This window comes from Pholcus phalangioides, unplaced genomic scaffold (genome assembly GCF_987345545.1).
Source record: "Pholcus phalangioides strain wild (caught in Gottingen) unplaced genomic scaffold, Ppha-v1.0 ptg000022l_1, whole genome shotgun sequence".
Classification (NCBI taxonomy): domain Eukaryota; kingdom Metazoa; phylum Arthropoda; class Arachnida; order Araneae; family Pholcidae; genus Pholcus; species Pholcus phalangioides.
In genome coordinates this window covers 12,566,825-12,585,696 of record NW_028301615.1, presented here as the reverse complement: position 1 = coordinate 12,585,696, position 18,872 = coordinate 12,566,825, and the positions used below count along the sequence as shown (strand labels likewise).

The 18,872-nt window shown below is 37.6% G+C and overlaps 1 protein-coding gene and 1 non-coding gene across 3 annotated transcripts in view; both read right to left on the bottom strand.

The window, feature by feature from the left end:
• The window catches only part of LOC149069483 (uncharacterized), a 244,880-nt gene that overhangs the window by 67,301 nt on the left and 158,707 nt on the right, over positions 1-18,872 (bottom strand). The window lies entirely within an intron of this gene.
• TRNAE-UUC (transfer RNA glutamic acid (anticodon UUC)) lies at positions 169-244 on the bottom strand. Its single transcript has one exon. It is a non-coding gene; the product is annotated as a tRNA-Glu (tRNA).

Here is an 18,872-nt window from a genome sequence, read left to right as displayed (position 1 = left end):
ATGTAAATTATTTGACAGGTCATTTTAGTTCCACTTAAAAAAAAACTGCTTTTTAAACATTTAGTTACATATTTAGAGAAAGATGTACTCTCCGTTTGTTAATACAACATATACAGAAAAACTGGCTAATTTCGTAGATATACTGATTTTTTGAAAAATTTTCATCCCTGGCCCAACCGGGACTCGAACCCGGGTCCCTCGAATGAAGGTCGAGTGCTCTACCAACTAAGCTATAGTAATAGACAGAATATTTAACAAATGGGGCACATGAAAGGAGGCTAAATGGTACTGTGAATAGTGGGTGACAGCAATCAACTATGGCTCGTAAATGACATCGGGCCACCAGATGTCGACACATATTCAGAGAATTTTTTTTCCAAACATCAGTATCTCTTCAAAATGTTTTGCCAGTTTTTCTGTACATGTTGAATTAGTTTCATAACAAATTATCGAACCTAGTTCTTTAAAGTACCGTCTGTCAGTAGAGAAAGGGTGGAAGCTCCCGAGTGGCAAGATGCTCGTCTTCCACTATGAAGGTTACCATCAAGGTCCACGAGTTCGAATCTAGTCAAAGAACATCAGAGAATCAAGTTCTTTACCTAAAGAACCTGAGGTGACCGCCGACAGATGGTGCCTTTATTTCCCACTCAATTCCACTGGTTGGAAATAGCGTATGGCGATATATGACCGGAGTTGGTGTGCGGTAAAATAGTAGAGAAAGGGTTAAATAAAGTTCTCATCAAGATGTTTTGGAAATCGATTCTCATTAGGCAAAACACTCGAGTATTTTACACCCTCGACGCACAGTTTGGGAACCACTAATGTATATGACAGCATCTCCGAACCAAGAAAAACCAGCTCAGCGAACATGTAAAAAATAAATACGATGGAATGTATGGTGATGTATGTATGTATGATGGAATTCGGATGAAGGGTGGTGAACTTCAAGTTTCGTATAACCATTATTTACAATACTGAAAATGTTATTTTTTTAAACAAATAATTCAAAAACTTGTACCGTCATGAACACGAAATTATAGCAAGTTGAGGGTTAGCGAAAAAAAAAAGAAATTGGTAAAATGCAATTTCTTTTACGTAATCGAGAACAAAAAACACTATATATATTAAATACAAATACAACGCCACAACAGGGAAAATGCCCAACGAGGTGGCTGAGAAAAGGATGCCCATAAAAAGCTATATATGAAAGCAAATATCATTTCTTCATTAAAGACGTGCCATGTTTCGGCGGGCGCAAAATAGACGTGTGTGTGAGAGTGATACTTTAATTTTAATTTACCCGAAACAATTCCCAAATTTTATTTTCGATGCGTCTGATCCGAAACATCAGCTTTCCACGAATTTGTTAAACATATTCGAAACATCATTACAGCTCAGGTTTTTGCAGAACAAGACCATTATTATTTTTGCAGTTTTTTCCCCTCCTCACATCGACTAGATTTTAAAAAGAAATCATGCTGACTGGGTGAAGGACACAAATCGGGAGTTAGGCGAGGGTGAAATTAAACAATTAACCACACACACCAAAAAAAAAAAAAATAATAATAGAGCGTGGGAGGAGCGTTTTTTTCCCATTTTTGAATTTTTTTTGTTTCTTGCGTGTGATGCCGAAGTTCTCCAATAATAACACGCCTTTTCCTTCTCCCAAAGAAAATGGCCGTCGAAATGTGTTGTCATGGCGATGTGCAGGAAGGCCCCATTCTCAGAGATGGGAGTGGGGATGCAGAGGAAGGAAACTTCTATCTGCCACTGGGAAACATTGTATCACAAACTAACAGGAGCGGACACTTGCAGTTTCGCTGTCCCCGCACACGCCCACAGCTTTCTTCCACTCCACTGGCATAGGGAAAAAATTTTCCACTCTTTCCCCTCTTACATATAATACAGTGTGTTTTATTATACTCCTCCCTTCCCAACTGACATGGATTTTTTCTTTTTTTAAAAGGCACAGCAGTTCACAGCGTGGATACTTGATGAACACAAATGCAGCGGCATTACTTACACGTACAGCATGGGAGAAAACTGAATAATCAAAGTCAGTCATCCTCAATCACGCGGTTGAGGTTTTATTTTCATCAGTTCATAGAGATCTCATAACCCTTGGGGAAACCAGCTTATTAGACGGCCCAGAACCAGCCCGGGAGTATGTTTGGTGATAGAATTCATAGAGATGAAACCAGTCAGACCACATAAAATAATTTTGAAACTAAAATGCATGAAGGCGATGTATCAATGCAATGAATTATTATTTATCCTTCTGAATGTTGGAAAAGAACACTTGTCAATCAGTCGCGTGAGGGCAAGACTAGTTACGGGTTTAGTGAATGAATTCGATGGCAAAAGCCCTTTCCCCACATGGATATATTTAGTAAAAAATTTTATATACACTCATTAAAACCTCCCTTACCCTAAATGAAAGGGGGCTAAAACTATTACCAGTTGAAAAAAATTACGAATATGAGCAAATACAATATCTCAGGAAGCTATAAGAGGAAGCTAAAATTAGGAGGTTTAAAGGTATTGGAGGGCTATACATTTTAGAAATTTTCATCTTCAACGTATTTATGCAACTTCATATAAATCCGACAAAAATTAGCTCAAAAATTATTTGCGCCATTTCTGCCGTAATTAAAACCGAATACACGCTTTCAGCTCGGCCACAATACCCGAGTAAGAAATTATTTTCGGTTTCGGATATAGAAGATTTTGCTGCAACTGGTTATCAGCAATACCTACCAAGGGAACCTGAAATCAAAAGTTTGGTATTTTGAATCCACGGTACTCATAAACTAGAAAACCGCGAGAAAATGATAAATTCTGAAATATTATCTCAACCCCCCCCCCCCCTTCTTTGATGTACAAGTTAGAGGATGACGAAATTGAAAACCTGGAATCGACAAAAGAATAAAAAAAAGGGAGGGGAAAATAAAGATATAATAAAATAAAGAAACCACAAAAATGCTAAACTAAGTACTTATAGGGAATTAACTCACACACACACTCTTTCTCTCGATCTTACTCCTTATAATTTCATCACATCGTTTCTTTTCTTCTTAATTAAAGAACAAAAAAAAAATCTAATTAAACCAAAAACAATCTAACGTCGAAGAAAAATATGGGGATGGTAAATAAGGGAATGTAAGGCAACGCCAGAGAAAGACGGGAAGATTTTCCTGTGTATTGAATTTGCAAGGAGGAGTGAAGTAGGTTTATGAGAGAAGAGAAAAGAAAAACGGCAAGCGAGAGAAAATGAGTACGAAATATTGACAACACGAAATTGGAGAAATACAAAGGGGTGAGGGTGAGGAAACAGAAAATTATAAAGAAGTGAACAAAAACAAGAATTCACATGCTGAAGCTAATGAATATTTTTTTTTTTTGCAGTTTTTTCCCCCACTTCAAATTAAATATAGAATTACAGTCTGAAAGCGTAAACGTGACAACATAGAAATGGAGTGGGGAGGAATTTTTAAAACTACTTTAGAAAGAAAGTCGTCGCTAATCTATGCAGAAAGAGATTTTCGACGAAAAAAAAATTTAAATGGGAAGAGATGGTGACTACCCAGCGAAAAAAAATTCGTACATAAAACTAATAACAATTCGCGACTAACTTCTATAGGAAAAAGAACACTTTTTTATAACCATGCGTCGAAGGCGATTAACATAATCAGTAATTAAAACGGCGTTTCAAAAAAAAAAAAAGACCTTCGCCAAAGAAAAAAATATAATGGGGGGGGGGGGAAGAGTAAAAATGTCAAAATTATTTAGCGAAGACTCCCCTCCCTTGAAGAGGAAAAAGTAAACAGTATGTAAAATTTCCTTCACAATTGGTATTTTGTATCGAAGGAAAACCAAGATCGCAAAAAATTGGGTGGGCTGTGTTTGCGGCACGGCCGCAAGTTTTTACGTGAATACGTTTTTTTTGTGTTTTGAATCGAGTGGTAGATCATTATCATCGGCTTTGCCTTTGGAATAGCTAACAAACCATACCAATGTCATCTATTTTCGTTGTGAACTGCTCGAGACATAGCGCAAAAACAATTTGTTACGAATCAGGGCAGCGGGCCTGGTGCCTAGACGGGAAGAGATATTGAAACCGGAGTGATATTAGATGCACCATTGAAATGTGCATCTAACGATATCATGGCTTTTGCCGTGCTTTACGTAGTTTTTGAGATATAGCGGGAAACAATTGATTACGAATCAGGGTAGTGGGCTTGGTGCTCAGACGGGAAGAGATATTGAAACCAGAGTGATTTCACTGAATGCACCTTTGCCATGTGCATCTTACGATACCATTGCTTTCGTTTTCCGTTCGGTATTTCCCGAGACATGAACATTTATAAAGAATTTCGGCACGCAACCTTTTGCGAATGCTCCCAGTGTCGTCAGATAATTTATAAGACGTATTCACGTCAAGACCGTCTAAATATCATTACACGAATTGTCCGTCAGTGGTTCTCAAACTTTTGGCACTTATGGCTCACGTTAGCCATCATTCATGATGCAAATAATCAAGTAAAGTCTAATTTCTACTGATCAGTATGTAGGCGCACAATCAATATCATAAACTCCACGCGATACTCTCGGCCAAGTTTGGCGACACCTGTCAAGCATCCACGAAACTCGCTCACTTTGAGAGCCACTGAACTAAGTAGATTATACACGGCACTGTATATCAGTTCTAATGTGACAGTTGTACGCATAAATACGAAGCGTTCAAAGAGGGTGCGTTTTTCATACCACGGTTATCTGGTGCTACCGAAAAAACGGGGACCAAGAGTTTAAAATGGACTCCAAACACCTTCATCCTTTATAGAGAGAAACGATGTCACTCTCCGCTGTTCATACGAAGTACGAAAGCCTGTAATCCAGGCTTTCATACCTCGTACCTTCATCCTTGTCTGTGAATAATCGACAATGTAATTTTTAGCAACTGAGTAGTGTTGAAAACAATGCATGGCACCTTGGTGTAGACACTTCTATTATAACGACATCATTATAAATAATTCACACACTAATTTAAATTGTTCCAAAGCAAAACATGATTGATAAAGTAAATATACATCGAGATTACTCTGGGGAAAAAAAATGTGATTTTCATCGTAAAACACAAGACCAAAGGGAACAAGGTGAGACCAATTTTTATCGATCTAGAGATTTATGGTGAATGAAAAAAAAAACTTCATTCAAGGAAAATAGCAGTCGATACGAACTTGTATACCCATGCAATCCACAAAATATAAAACACGTTTCAACCACAAAATGAAAGACAGAAAGAAAAGTTACCAATGGAAAAAAAAAAAAATCAAAATTGCACAAAATATATAATTTTTTTAGAGTGATATATCACTAAAACTTTCCGAGAAGCTGACTATTCGGACATGTATGTATTACTTGCATCCAAGTTGAACAGAATTTTTTATTTCCTTGCCGGTTCTTTATTAGCTTTGTTGGCAGCAGCCCTTATATAACCACCAACGACTCCAAAGAACTGCAGTCGCACCGAATGAAAAACGTGATTCCTTCACAAAATTTCCCAGAAAAGTCCGTGGTAAAAAAAAAGTTCTCTGGGAAGAGGAACTGAAAGAAAGAAAATTGGGGAATGGGGTTTCCTAGATTCGCATCCTATCACAGAAAAGGAAAAGAAAAACCTTAAAAAAAATATTTTTGCACCTTCAAAAACTACCTTCTTCCATCCGTCCATTCTTGCTGAGAATTTTTGAAATAACCTCGCAGTCGTAAAACGTTTTCGACTTTTTCTTTCTTTCAACACAAAACCGAACATGGGTAACTCAGGGTTCTCAGCAAAGTTCGATCATTGACCCTCTGACCAAAAGGGCATACATACCCCCTCCCATTATTACAGGTCCAGAACTAAAGGGGGTGGGAGGGGGCAAATTCCTCGGGATCAAAATTTAGGGGGCAGCAGCTTTAAGTGGGAACAAAGAACACCTTTACAAAATTATCGAATTTCAAAGTTGTGGGGGCGGCAAAAATCCTAGTTACGGCCCTGCATTGCTACATTAAGATTATTTTTTCTCAACACAATCTTTATATAAGCCAAGTAGATACTGATACGAAATACAGAATAAATAAACCATTTGAAATGGCCCCATAAACACGCCTTTAATTTCCTCATGCACGAGCACTTTAATGTTAATTTTCAATTAACAAAGGGAACTGATGATGAAAAAACCATTTTTAACAGATGCATTTAAATGCCAAAAAGAATCAAACAACTTGCATTAAATGGTTGAAATGTTTGAGATGATAAAGAAAAAACCTAACAAGATAATTTCACCTGATTCAACTTTGCAAAAATTTTCAAATTCATTTTTGGGACGAAAATTAACGGCATTGACATATTGTTGTTGTTTCGCAGAATTAACATTTATACCATTTGAACGATGCAAACATTGAAGGGCTACTCGTATTCTTTGAATGCTATTTTTGGGGCTGTGTTTGATGCAAAATCTTTGGCGTTGAACCATCAAGCATTTAAAAGGAATTCTTTCTTTAAATTTTTCAATAATAGCAATCAGCAGCTGCTCACATTGCAAGCCTCAAACGTAAATGGGAGTGTGCTTTTGAACTCTAAATTAATCTTTTTCGAAACGTTTATACTACTCAGAAACTATAGTTAAAAAACACTCTCATTTTGCATTTAATATGAGGATCCGTCAACAGCTTATTAAAAACAAGAAACAGAATATAATCTACTGCTGTAGATTGTTTGTCTGCGGACAAACAAACATTTCTTGCTTATGCAACTTAAGATACTCGTTTTCAGAGGCGCCATCTATTGACAAAGCTACGTAATACCAAATTTTAACCTTCCAAAAGCCTTTGCAAGTTTCTTCCCCCTAAGAGTTTTATCAAATTCGCAGATGCCCCTGACTTTTGCAATGCATTTTATATTTCTCGCAGTGGAAATAGAATAGTATTGTTAGTAGAAAATAGATCCAAGTTCGACTGTAGCTATAATTTCAATCAGAAATTCATCTACAGAGATGTTCATTGGGGTAAAATTGTTCAGTGACGTACGGATATGAGCAGAAGAAAAGTAGGAAATATCACAATAAATGTAAAATAAAAGCCAGCAATAATTATCAAGGCATCAGGCAGTTTCATACCTCTATCCACTATATGAAGAGACGCGGATGATGTATAAATATTCCTAGCTTTGATTAAGAACGGTTAAAAGAAAAGAAAATTGAACACACACTAGATGAATGTTATTTTTTCGATGAAAACCGTAGAAAAGAAAAAAAAAACCCATTTCTAATCGAAATTTTTGGGATAACATGCACACAAGAAACTGATGTGCTGTAGATTAAAATGCATGCATGTGAGATTAACTTCTCACACACACCGTCACAGTTTTAATTCACCAGCTGTTTAATCAGTGAATAGAAGAGGGTGGAGGGTAAACCGCATTCCAACGGAAGTTCGGGGAGGGAATGGTAGGAAGTTGAATCGCTGATGATGGCAACGAAAGCTAGAACAGGATGCGGGAAACAACAACACTAAGCAAACAACGGATGTTCCTCATTAAGACTATCCTTTTTGAAAATAAAAAACACTCAATCCCTCAAGTGTAACAATACAAACAGTAAATAAATGAAAATTAAATATCGTTTCTAAATTTAATTATCGATTCATAAAGAAGCATACACTATTATTATTTTTTTCAAGTTTTCCATCTGTGTGTTGAAATAAACTCTAATTTAAATTCTTCAACATGAGACAATATCATCTTATTCTTTTTCACGCCACCAAAAGCATTTGGCCGGTTGGTCTCAGTGAGGCACAATCGTGTGGTTTTTAAAACGAATGTAACATTCTTTGATTTTCCTCCACTGCGAGACGAACGTTCTCGAGTAATTCAGTTCCTGGCAAAATATCAGACTGTTTCTTCGTTCTACGTTTTTGCTATTTCTAGACTACCTAAAACTGTCTTCTTCGTCGTCGTCCTCTATCCCCGCCAATTCTAAATCCAGGTATAGCGCCTCGACGACGGCAGCTATGTCTAGTGAGGAAAAACTATTAATATGTACGTGTTTGTACATTTATATATACCAGCTATTTGATAACTATTTATGAAGTGTTTTTAGTTTTCCTTCTAAATGATACCTACCTCATACGTGAAATAAATTGTGATAAGAAATGGTATTGAAGTGATAAAAAAAATCCAATATGAAGAAATATTAGGATTTTATACCTACTTAAACAAAAAACAAATTAAAGACAGTGAGAATTGATTTTTTTTTTCAATGCAGAATTAACTAAAAATTTCATAAATTGTTCGAAACACAATGCCTCTGAATCTAAAGTATAATCTGATTCTTTATTTCGATTCCTTGATAGGGTGAACAAGCAAGCAAACCATTTGTTGATCCGATTGATTCCATGTGTAGATACTGTAGATGCAACAAAATACCAACATAGGAAAAAAAGTTCCCTTTTAAAACGGGCGCATTCCCCGCAGATGGGCGGAACGTAAGAAAAACCATACGGACGGGAAAAACTATTAATCTCAAATGTCTGCATGAGAACGGTATCTTTCTTTTTAATTTACTTGGGAGAAAGGCTTTATGAGCCAAATCTCTTTAAGAAAACGACGTCGGACGCAACACAGAAGATAAGCCACGGACTGACAAATGCAAAGTCATTCCACCGTGATTTTCATTCTCATTTTAACGGATTCTATACATCCGTATATTTTTACTCTAGCTCTAAACATTGATCTCATATTCACCAGACCATCATACGACAGAAAGAAAAGACGAAACCCATTTTTTCCCCTTATATATTTAATTATAAGTACAGTATTTTTTTAAGCAACAGCCAGAAACTTTCCCCCTGCATACTCTAAAATAAAAGTAATGAATCAGAAATAAAGCCTTGACCTTGAGTGTGCACAAATTTCGTTACTGATAAAACCAGTCGCATTACACAGTATATACGTCATGCGCATCATTTGCGCACCAGCAAAATGTCATTTACATTGAAATATCCACAGACCTTCACAATGAAAAAAAGAAAAGGAAAAACAAGAATAGGACAAAATTTTGAATAGGCCATCAGAAAAAAAAAAACAATGGCGAGCATAAACACTATACAGAGATTGTAATAAGGGAAGCAGTCCAAACAACGAGAAAAAAACGAATAAGAAAGTCCACATATCTTGTTGCAAAATACAAGTAACTAGCGAAAGAGAAGGGAAGAGTTGTGTATGGCAAAAACCGCTCCTTCACCTTCGTTGTTACCTCTTCAAATGGTCAAACTGGTGGATGGTAAGGCTGATTTATATCCTTCCGGCTATTGTACAAGCTCAAGCAGGAAAAAACAAAACAACGTCACTCGCCTCATAAAAGAGTGCCTGTTGCATGTAGAGACGATCTATTCCGAGTTCTTGATTTTAAAAAAAATGCAACGTCTCTCGTCATACCTTGTGGAACATTTCTTCCCTTCCTTTCTCAAAAAGTGAATAGACGCACACTTTAGAGGACTGCTTCTATGTATAAATAAAAAGTCGCCATCGAATCTGAAATATTTCCCTCTAAACAATACTATGAGAGAGATATAGACGGCTTTTTCTCAGCCCGAGATATCAAGGAAACATATTTTCGGGATATTATGCCGAGGTGAACTCGTTGGAAAGAAAAGTCATCTTGTCTTCGCCGGGATTCGAACCCTGGCCCTCTTGCGTACTGGGCAAGCATTCCATCTATACCACTGGAGACACGACCCTGCCTTCCTTATTTCAAGCGCTGTGGCGTGAGGTGCTGAAGTAGAGGCATTAATAGCCTATCTTAACTTCAAGAAATGGCTCCGGGTGGAACGATAGATATATATAAACGGCTTTTTCTCCGCCCAATATATCAAAGTCATACTTATGCCACAGCGCGTGAAATAAGATAGGAAGGGTTATATCTCCAGTGGTGTAGAGATGGTAGCATGTTTGCCCAGTATGCAAGAGGGCCTGGGTTCAAATACGGCGGAGACAATATGACTTTTCGCTCCGAGTTTGGAAAAACGCACTAAAAATGCTCAAATAATCACTAAAAAAAAGCATGCATAATTAATGGAAAAGAAAAGAAAAATAACTAACAGCCTTAGGTATAAAGTTTCCAAAAACTGCCTAAAAATTGGTTGCACTTACTCCGTCTACTGTTTAAATTATAGCTTATAATAATTACATTATTTAAAAAAATAAATCGATTTCATGCCAAAAATAAAAAGTTTATAGTCATCCCCTCCCCCCTCCAGGATTAGGTGATTGCAGGGCCAGCATTACCATTAGCGGAGCCCTTTGAGAAAGTGAATGTGAGGCTCCTTCTCGAGTTAGGAATAATTCTCGTTTATTTGTTGCATTACAGTAGAGCCTCAAAAATCCGAGCTCCGAAAGTTCGAGTTTCCGGATAATCAGAGGAGCCGAAAATTTTCGAATTTCCTTCTTGTGATCCTCTATTCTTCGTTTTCTTTCCTCCAAGAACTCAACTTTTTCATTTTTTGTTACTCAGTAGTACTATGCACTACGTATGTATTGAACAGTAATTTCAGTTTGAAAGGGACTAGGCAGCACCACTCCCTATATTATAGGTACAATTGGTGTAATAAAATATTAGACTCCCTTGAATGCACAGACCATTTTAACTTTCGGGGGGGGGGGGTGTGCCTAGAAGATGGGAAAGTTTGACCGTTTTCTTCATAATGGTGGACAATGGCATTGTCCCCTGATTGTTTAGGTAAAATCATTGGGAAGTCAACTGAAAACTATCAGTGGCTCAACATCATTCACCATCAATTCCATTCCCCAAACTCTTCTCAGACTCAATCACTATCTTCGCACTCCTTTCCACGCTCTTCATTTTTTGAAACACATCTTATGACATTTAAATCTTATTCAAGAATTAAATATATAGTAAATATATTGGTACTGCTTTTTTTTTTTTTTTTGCTTGTTTATTTTTTTTTAAATAAAACGAACACCACACCTATCACACGACTCTGTGGGCGTCTCTGGTCAATTCAAACGAATACTAAATATTTAAAATAACTTGCCATGGTTATTTGCTGTGCATTTGTAGTTAAAAAAAAATAAAATGAGTCCCGATACAATATTGTCCCCAGGACCAGAGCCCTCTCTGCTCCTGCACGGCCTGGGTGAGCCAAGATGATCTCTTGGGACAGGGATGGGTCAGCTATACATATACAATGCTGTCTAATACATGAGCATGATGTGTTATAAGGGAAAACAAACTGATAATTTTTCTCAGCTACTCATACGTACATAGCTGCGTTCATCTGAAACAAAACCAGTCATGTCTAACACCATCTGGCCAAAGCAAATTTAATGCAGGGTATGAAAAATCATGATTTAAAAAAACGGATTTTTTTTATTAAAATTAACTGACTGCTTATTAAATAAAACAAATCTTGTTAATCATTGGGAATGCATATTTTCATATCACCTGACTGCCCTTTTTCTCATAATTTCTCTAATGTAATTCAGCATTCACAATGCAAACAAGCTACCAGCAAAAAATATGAATTCAGAAAATCTATGTTTATGTAACATGAAAAGTCGTTGAGCCTAAATTAACTTCATGGATTAACTTTTTTCTTGTAGAGAAAAGTGCTTTTATTCATGAGGATACTCCCCTAAAGTGAATGCGAGGTGGCAACTCAGTATCACACATAGCCGCTGTGGTAGTCGGGTGGTCATACTGACGGACTCGCATCGCGAGGTCTTAGGTTAGAACTCCACTGTCGCCACAGCGGTGGTCGGCTGAAACTGGTTTTCTGTGATTCCCAACTTCGAGGCGCAAATGCAAGCCGAGAGATCTCCCCATTAAAAAGTCTCTCCACAGAGAGCAACAGGCTTACAAACGGTACAAATATTCAATCATTACATTTCACTCACTTCACTTCTGAAATACAGATGGCAGCACTGAAAAATCAGACAACACTAGATACACGCACTAAGATTGTTAGGTACACACACACATCCGGCACAACTCAATTGCCCGTGGCGATAGATCTGAGTTGTGCTCGGTATTAAAGAAAATATCACGCGGGTATCTCAATTCACCCGATGTACAACCAAAGGCCCATTCAACATCAACTAAATAAAAAACGAATTGTATTGACAAGATTGTTTCTTGCGTGATTGGTGGATGTATTTCCAACTTGCAATGATGTTGCTTAATAGTTTACACATTTTTATTCTTTGACAGAATATAATGAGTTTTGGTAAAAAAAAAACTCGAAATTTTAATATGAAAAGTAAAGTCGAAAGTCACAGGCTGTTACAGTTACAGTTCCAAATTGTTGAAACATCACCGTCGCACAGAGGAATAAATGCCATAGACAAAGAAATCTAATGTACATCTATTCATACAAGGTCAAATCCCTTTATTTTTCTACAATTTTTTCCATGCATAAAATTTAGAAATGGAAAAGCTTTCTTTCTGCACTGTATCTAGAGATTAAGTTTAAGTCTATATTTACCCCTAAGAGATCTACAATATTTATTTTAATCACGAACTCAACCACATATCAATAACATGCATACCATACATGCAGGTCACTTTTACTTCAACAGGGCTCCCACTCAAAAAATTAGAAAAAGTAGGAAAAAGCAGGATTAAAAAGTAGGACGGGGAGGGTACCCTCTTATGCAACCTAATCATAGCATAATAAAAAAAAATTCTCCAAAAAATATAATTTTCAAAAATTTTTTAAATTTAAATTTTTTTAATAAGACAATTTCATTAAGATTAAAAACAAGTTCACCTTGATTAAAGTCAAAGCAAAATAACAGAAATGACTTGGTTACAAAAACAATTATTGGCCAAAACAGTGCACTAGAAACCACAGATTCTTTTCTGTGTATGTTCTCACAATATAAATTACATTTTTCATTTTTTGGAGTCTTCCGCGGTCCAATCTGTCAACTCTCTTCGACAATGCACAACAAATCATGAAGGCATGTAAGATTTTTCAGAATGATGCTCCTTCGAAACCACTTTTAAAAGCACAGTGCAAAATGTGTAAATTATATTATAGAAAAATTCCCTGCGACACCACAATCTAGAATTGTCCCTTACTAATAGATACTGGTGTCCACCCCCTTGTCAAAGCAATCGATTGACAGCATATTAATAATTCATGGTTCATCCCGTTGATCGCCCCCGAAGCCTGCGTTCATTCAATGTAAACATCTTCAAAAAATGAAGTCCATCTTCATAACTCAAGCCCCGTGTGCCAATGTGCACATCAATGCCCCGTGTTTGATCATTTTTGTCGCACCACGGTCATTTTCTGCACATGAGGGCTAATTAGACCGGGACCTACAATTTATTGCCGATTCCGAACGGCAGGCTTGTGTTTTATACTCGTCGAAGGGTTGGTGCGCTAACCCCTCGATGGGGGACTCCCTGGGGCAGCAATTTTTTCTGCGGTCATGTCGCCGTTTCTATTGTACTCCTGTGTCAGGAAAGTTTTCTGACAAGGACGAACCGGGTATCGAACTCGCGACACCTCTAAACATCCTTTGGTACTTTAGGAGAGCATCTTATCGACCGGGGCTATCGCGCTCCTTACTTACCTTACTTACGCCAACAACGTAACTTAACAAAACGGTATTTGCATACTCCTACTCCGGAATAATGACCATGCAGTGCTGGCACAAAAGTAATATTTTATATGTCGACGAGAGATAGCGATATAATTTTAAAGGTACGTCCACACTATGCGTGCTACATATTCTCATTGAGTGATTTGTTGAATAGTGTAATGAGGACGGGATGTCACGATATATTTTATTACGAGAGATGCAACCCGTATCAGACAAACGGGAAGTTCGTAGGAATCGATTGCCGTCGGTACATCGCAGAGACTTATCACCCCTCCCGTATCTTGTACCGTCGTAAAAAAAACACACATACACACACACCATGGTAAACTTAGCAACTATCGGTGTAATATTACGTGGGCAGAAGAAATGTATATTATTTCCCAGCGGCTTGGTTACGATATTCAAGGTCCAAAGAACAGGGGGAAAAAAATCCCACTCACAGCTTATTTGAACATCTACTGATGAGAATCAGCCTAACGGCTTTCTAATCAGAAAAACGAATGGTCTCCAACACAAAAATATGGAGGAAAAAAAAACAACACAAACAAAACATTTGAACAGCACAACAGAAGAGACTTATTTCCTTCCACGGGATCAATCATCAACATGAAGTCATTAACAAAGGAAATTAATAAAAAAAAATCTGAATTCTACTTTTGTGTCACTGTACTTGTAAAGCATAATTATTTAAGTATTTCTCATCGTGTTCAATCGACAAGAAATGTAAATAGATTTGCGACAATTACTCGTACCCCGAATTGGAAGAATGATTTTAGTCTGTCTATACCTTAGCTGCAAATACAAACCACTCCATATTCAACAATAACTGGTTCGTATTTTAATTAATTAAATTTCTAGTTTTAACACAAGTTTCCAACAAATGAAGTAAAATAAACTAAATTATTCAAAGAATACGCACACACATGTACAAAAAAGCGTGTGTAAAACCATGGAAGGTCGCGCGCGAGTGACGAGGAAGGATATTAACGTTGTTTCCATCGCAGGAAGACAGAACGTCTCCTTCAGCGGGAAGATTTATATCTACGGTTTCATTATGATAAGTAGCTGGAGTTAGGCGGAGGAAAGGGCAAACGATGGCAGGCGCAGTGACGGGCCAATGCCTTTCGTTCTCTGTGATCTCTCCCCCGACTCTCTCTCTCAAAGGCTCCCGCTAACGTTCTTAACGGCAGCCAACTCTCATTTAGCAGGTCTTGCCTCTTATTACTGCCGCAATTGCCGAGAAAGAGAGGGAGAACTTGGAGGCATCGGAAGCAGTAGCAAAAGCCTTCCAAAGCGGGTCAGGCTGAAGCAAGGATGAGAGAAGGTGGTAGTGTGCGAAAGAATCCGGAATTAGTTATGAGGCGAGAGCGTGGAAGGGAAAGGCGGTGAGAGCGAACATCAATCGATGCAATGGTTGAACGTGTAATCAGCACCGGCTTCTGATGTCTCTGCCCCTCCCGACTGAAGGTACCCCGTGGGAAAAAAAATAGGTAACAGGGCAAACGAGGTTCAACTTGGAACATTTTGCGTAGAATAGAATTTAGGGAAAAAAACGGACGGTTCTGAAAAAGTCGCGAGTATCTAAATACTACATCACGGAACAAATGCATTTTAGTAGTCATTCATTCACTTAGCTGAAATGATAGCTGCTAATACCTTGAATTCAGTAGAAGATACGCCACAAAAAAATCAATAATACATTAATGATTATGAATGAAAAATTGATTTTTGGAAGATATCCAACCCGTTAGTCTGATATATTCAAGAACTGTGTACCTATGGTTGATGAATATGTTGAGCTCCTGAACGAAAGATGTAATATATGAGGTTCATTTCACCTCTTCATCCGAAATCTATATATTTCCCACAATTACACTCCTTTAAACAAAGGATAAAAACACGCACGTAGAGCGAAGTCAGAATGCTCTTTCTTGGATCTAATTAAGACGAACCAATTCCACTACCAAATAAGACAGATCCAGAGTAAGAAAATGATAGAAAAGAGGAGAGAAGTATAGGGGAAAAAGGATGCAGTCTCGATAAATTAATTCTACGTATTTCTAGTCAACATCAGACGAAGGCTTATTCCTTATAATTCTCTTTCTGCAATGGTAGGGGAGAGAAAAAGTCAAATAGCAAAGAGACGTCCAATGTCCTTCTCGAAAACTAATCAGCCGACGGGAATGAAAGTCTGAACTTCATTCTTCCCCAGAGATAGACACAACGCGAAAAACCTAGTAACAAATAGATAGACGGAGAATGTACTTTTTTTTACGACAGAAATAAGATACTTTTTTCACGTGTCTTCTCTGTGTAAAGAGTGGCATCTTATGAAATAAAAACTGCGGGAAGAAAGAATAACTGAGGCAGTAACGGGTTGAAAAGTAATTGTTAGAAAGTGGGAGCCAGCAGATTAGACGAAGCGAGAGTTCTCTGTGTGTGTGCTGCCGCTCGTCGGCATTACATAAACACAATCGTGTTCGGCAGCAGTTATTCCTCCTTAAACCAATCATATCCGGTTATTCACCGACGCCGGATTTTATGCCATAACGAGTTAATTGAAGCAAGAGGTTGAATTATAAGCGTGATAGATCAATCATTTATAGATATAACAGCTTCCAACTAATCTCGTAAGTCTCGCGAAACCTTCTGTGCGACAAAGTAGTTAGGAGTATGTCATCTGCGAAATACGAGAGAGTTATATGCAGAATATCAAATACCGAATTAACTGAATAAATTTAGAAACAGTATCCTAGAAGGCGATCGTTTATTCTAACTTGATATGAGCTATTTCAACCACACTCATTTTTCAATTTTTTTTCGCATAAGCCTTTATGCTTATTTTCCAATAATTTCGCGGCCATGTACGAAGCGACATGTATAAGTAACTTTATTGTTTGTTTTAACGGACCAAAACAGAAAAGCATAGGCGGTACAGCGAAGAAAATCGATCCGCTACTCGTTGCCGCAATCATAAATATACAACAGATGTTATTGAAAATATATATACTGTATATATATAATCCACGATTTTCATCAATTTTTTCGACCTTCATCCATAATTCTCTACGCTTCTCTCAAGGCTATCAAGATTTCACTGTTTAGAATGCAACGTAACACTTCATACTTTGAAATAGCGCGCCAATTCGTAAAATAATGTTGCTATTTTTTGGATTGCGTTTCACAGCTTTCTTCGATCGCTGTAGGAAAAAAAAAGTTTATGGAAAGATGTGTGAAAAAAATGAAAGAACATATTCCTAATAGGCAGTTATATAAATTTATTAAGATGATTTAGTGCTGGAAAGCCCCGCCTAGTATTGGAAACGCTTCCAAACTGGAAACGAAGAGCAGATCTACAAACACTCATTCTGGTATTAAAGGACAATTTTTTTTCCACCTCTGCCTTTTATACAGGTGATTGATTTACGGGACCACTATACATGTAGGGAAAAACTGTATATATTACCCCTGTTCTTGTTTTCTCTCATATGATTGAGAGTGCGAACACTTTCGTGCTCTCTTTCCCCCCCCCCCCCCCCCGAACATTTTGTTTTTCAATATGCCCCCAACATGATTTAACAGACGCACTATTTTGCATGAAGTGCAGTCGCGAATTAAGTAGCGTATAAAGGTCGCTTTCAGTAGACAACGTCAGAAGCCCCTAGTAGTCTGACTCAATGTTGGCTGTTGTCACTCACGTAGCTTGCAGTGTGTTCTAGTGAACGACCCGCCTTAAAAGGGCCCAAAGCATTACATTGGCCTCCAGCTTCAAAGGTTGTAGCAAAGCACTTGAACTTGACGTCCATACTTTCGTTCTGATTCCGTCAAATTCTCACTCACCCATCTACATGGTGTAAATGAAAACGTAATTCATCGGACCACATAACTTGTTTCCAATTAACCACTTGCGCTCCTAAGCGAATTCGAATTGTCTTGATACTGTCAATGGTTTATTGCGTTTGTCCAATGTTTTTTATGTATATCATTTTTTGTACATGCTCTAAAATGACAGAGAAAAGGGCCTCCAGATTATTTATCTGCTTGGAATTGTCTTTATATGTAAGAAATTACAGAATGGTACACAGAAGGGAAAAAAATTGACAACGTTCTCGATGAACAAAATCCTGGCAACATAACATCGAGGAGAAACTGCCAATTCAGCCAAAAACCAGTCCTAATTCAACCAAAACAGGCGCCCTTTTTTGAAAGAAAAAAACTCACAAGAGAGTATATCAGATGTTTTCATGCGATTTGCACATTTTTTCGTAGCGAATAACATTGGAACACGTCATTTGACGTTCGCACAATGCGATCACCTTTTCATCCAATAATAACGAATACCTTTGGTATTTGAAAATTTGGTTTTGAAAAGCAGAGTATCTTTTAAACCCCCACCCTTTCTTCCGATGTTCTTTCCATCGCTTCGAATCTATAACAACATGTTACATTCACTTAATTTTTTTTAAATACTACATTTATTATCTCGAATCAAATATTTTTATTTCAGAAAAGATTAGAATATCAACTCTCATCCTATTTTTTCTACTCCCTCACACCTGACCACGTTTAGATCTATTTTGCATCTTCTCCTCTCCCCCCCCCCCCTCCCCACGAATTCTTTCTTTTACACACACTGTCAGATAGGAATGATCATATTATTCTATTTGTATTTCCTATCCTGTAAACCAGGGTGCACAACTACCTGTGGTCCACCAGAGGGTTCCATCCGGCCCGCGAAAGGTTTCCGAATATAAAAATGGGCCTATATCTCTCTCCACAGACAGCAATCAGGAATACAACTTTTAAAGCTTCCGCAAAATATGAGCAGGCGAAACAAATTGTTGAATTGTTCGTTTCCGAATTCGGAAGACTGATGGCTGCACTCCTTACCAACAGAACAGGTAGTCCTCAGAAACAAAGTTCGTGTTAGGTACACGGCACATTCCCATTCATAAGAGGAACGTTTACAAGGTTCATGTACGGTTTACGCATATTTGTAGTAGTAGGAGAAAATTATTAATACACACAACACGATATATACATATACCTAGGCTTAATTATATTTCCTCGATAAAAATACGAGAAATCCTTACAGAAAAACACGGGACATCTGAAATTACAGCCAAATAAGTTGTCAAAGATTAACAAATTAGTCATTCACCACTGAAAAATCGCAAATGGCGGGAAATGAAGCGCTACTGCA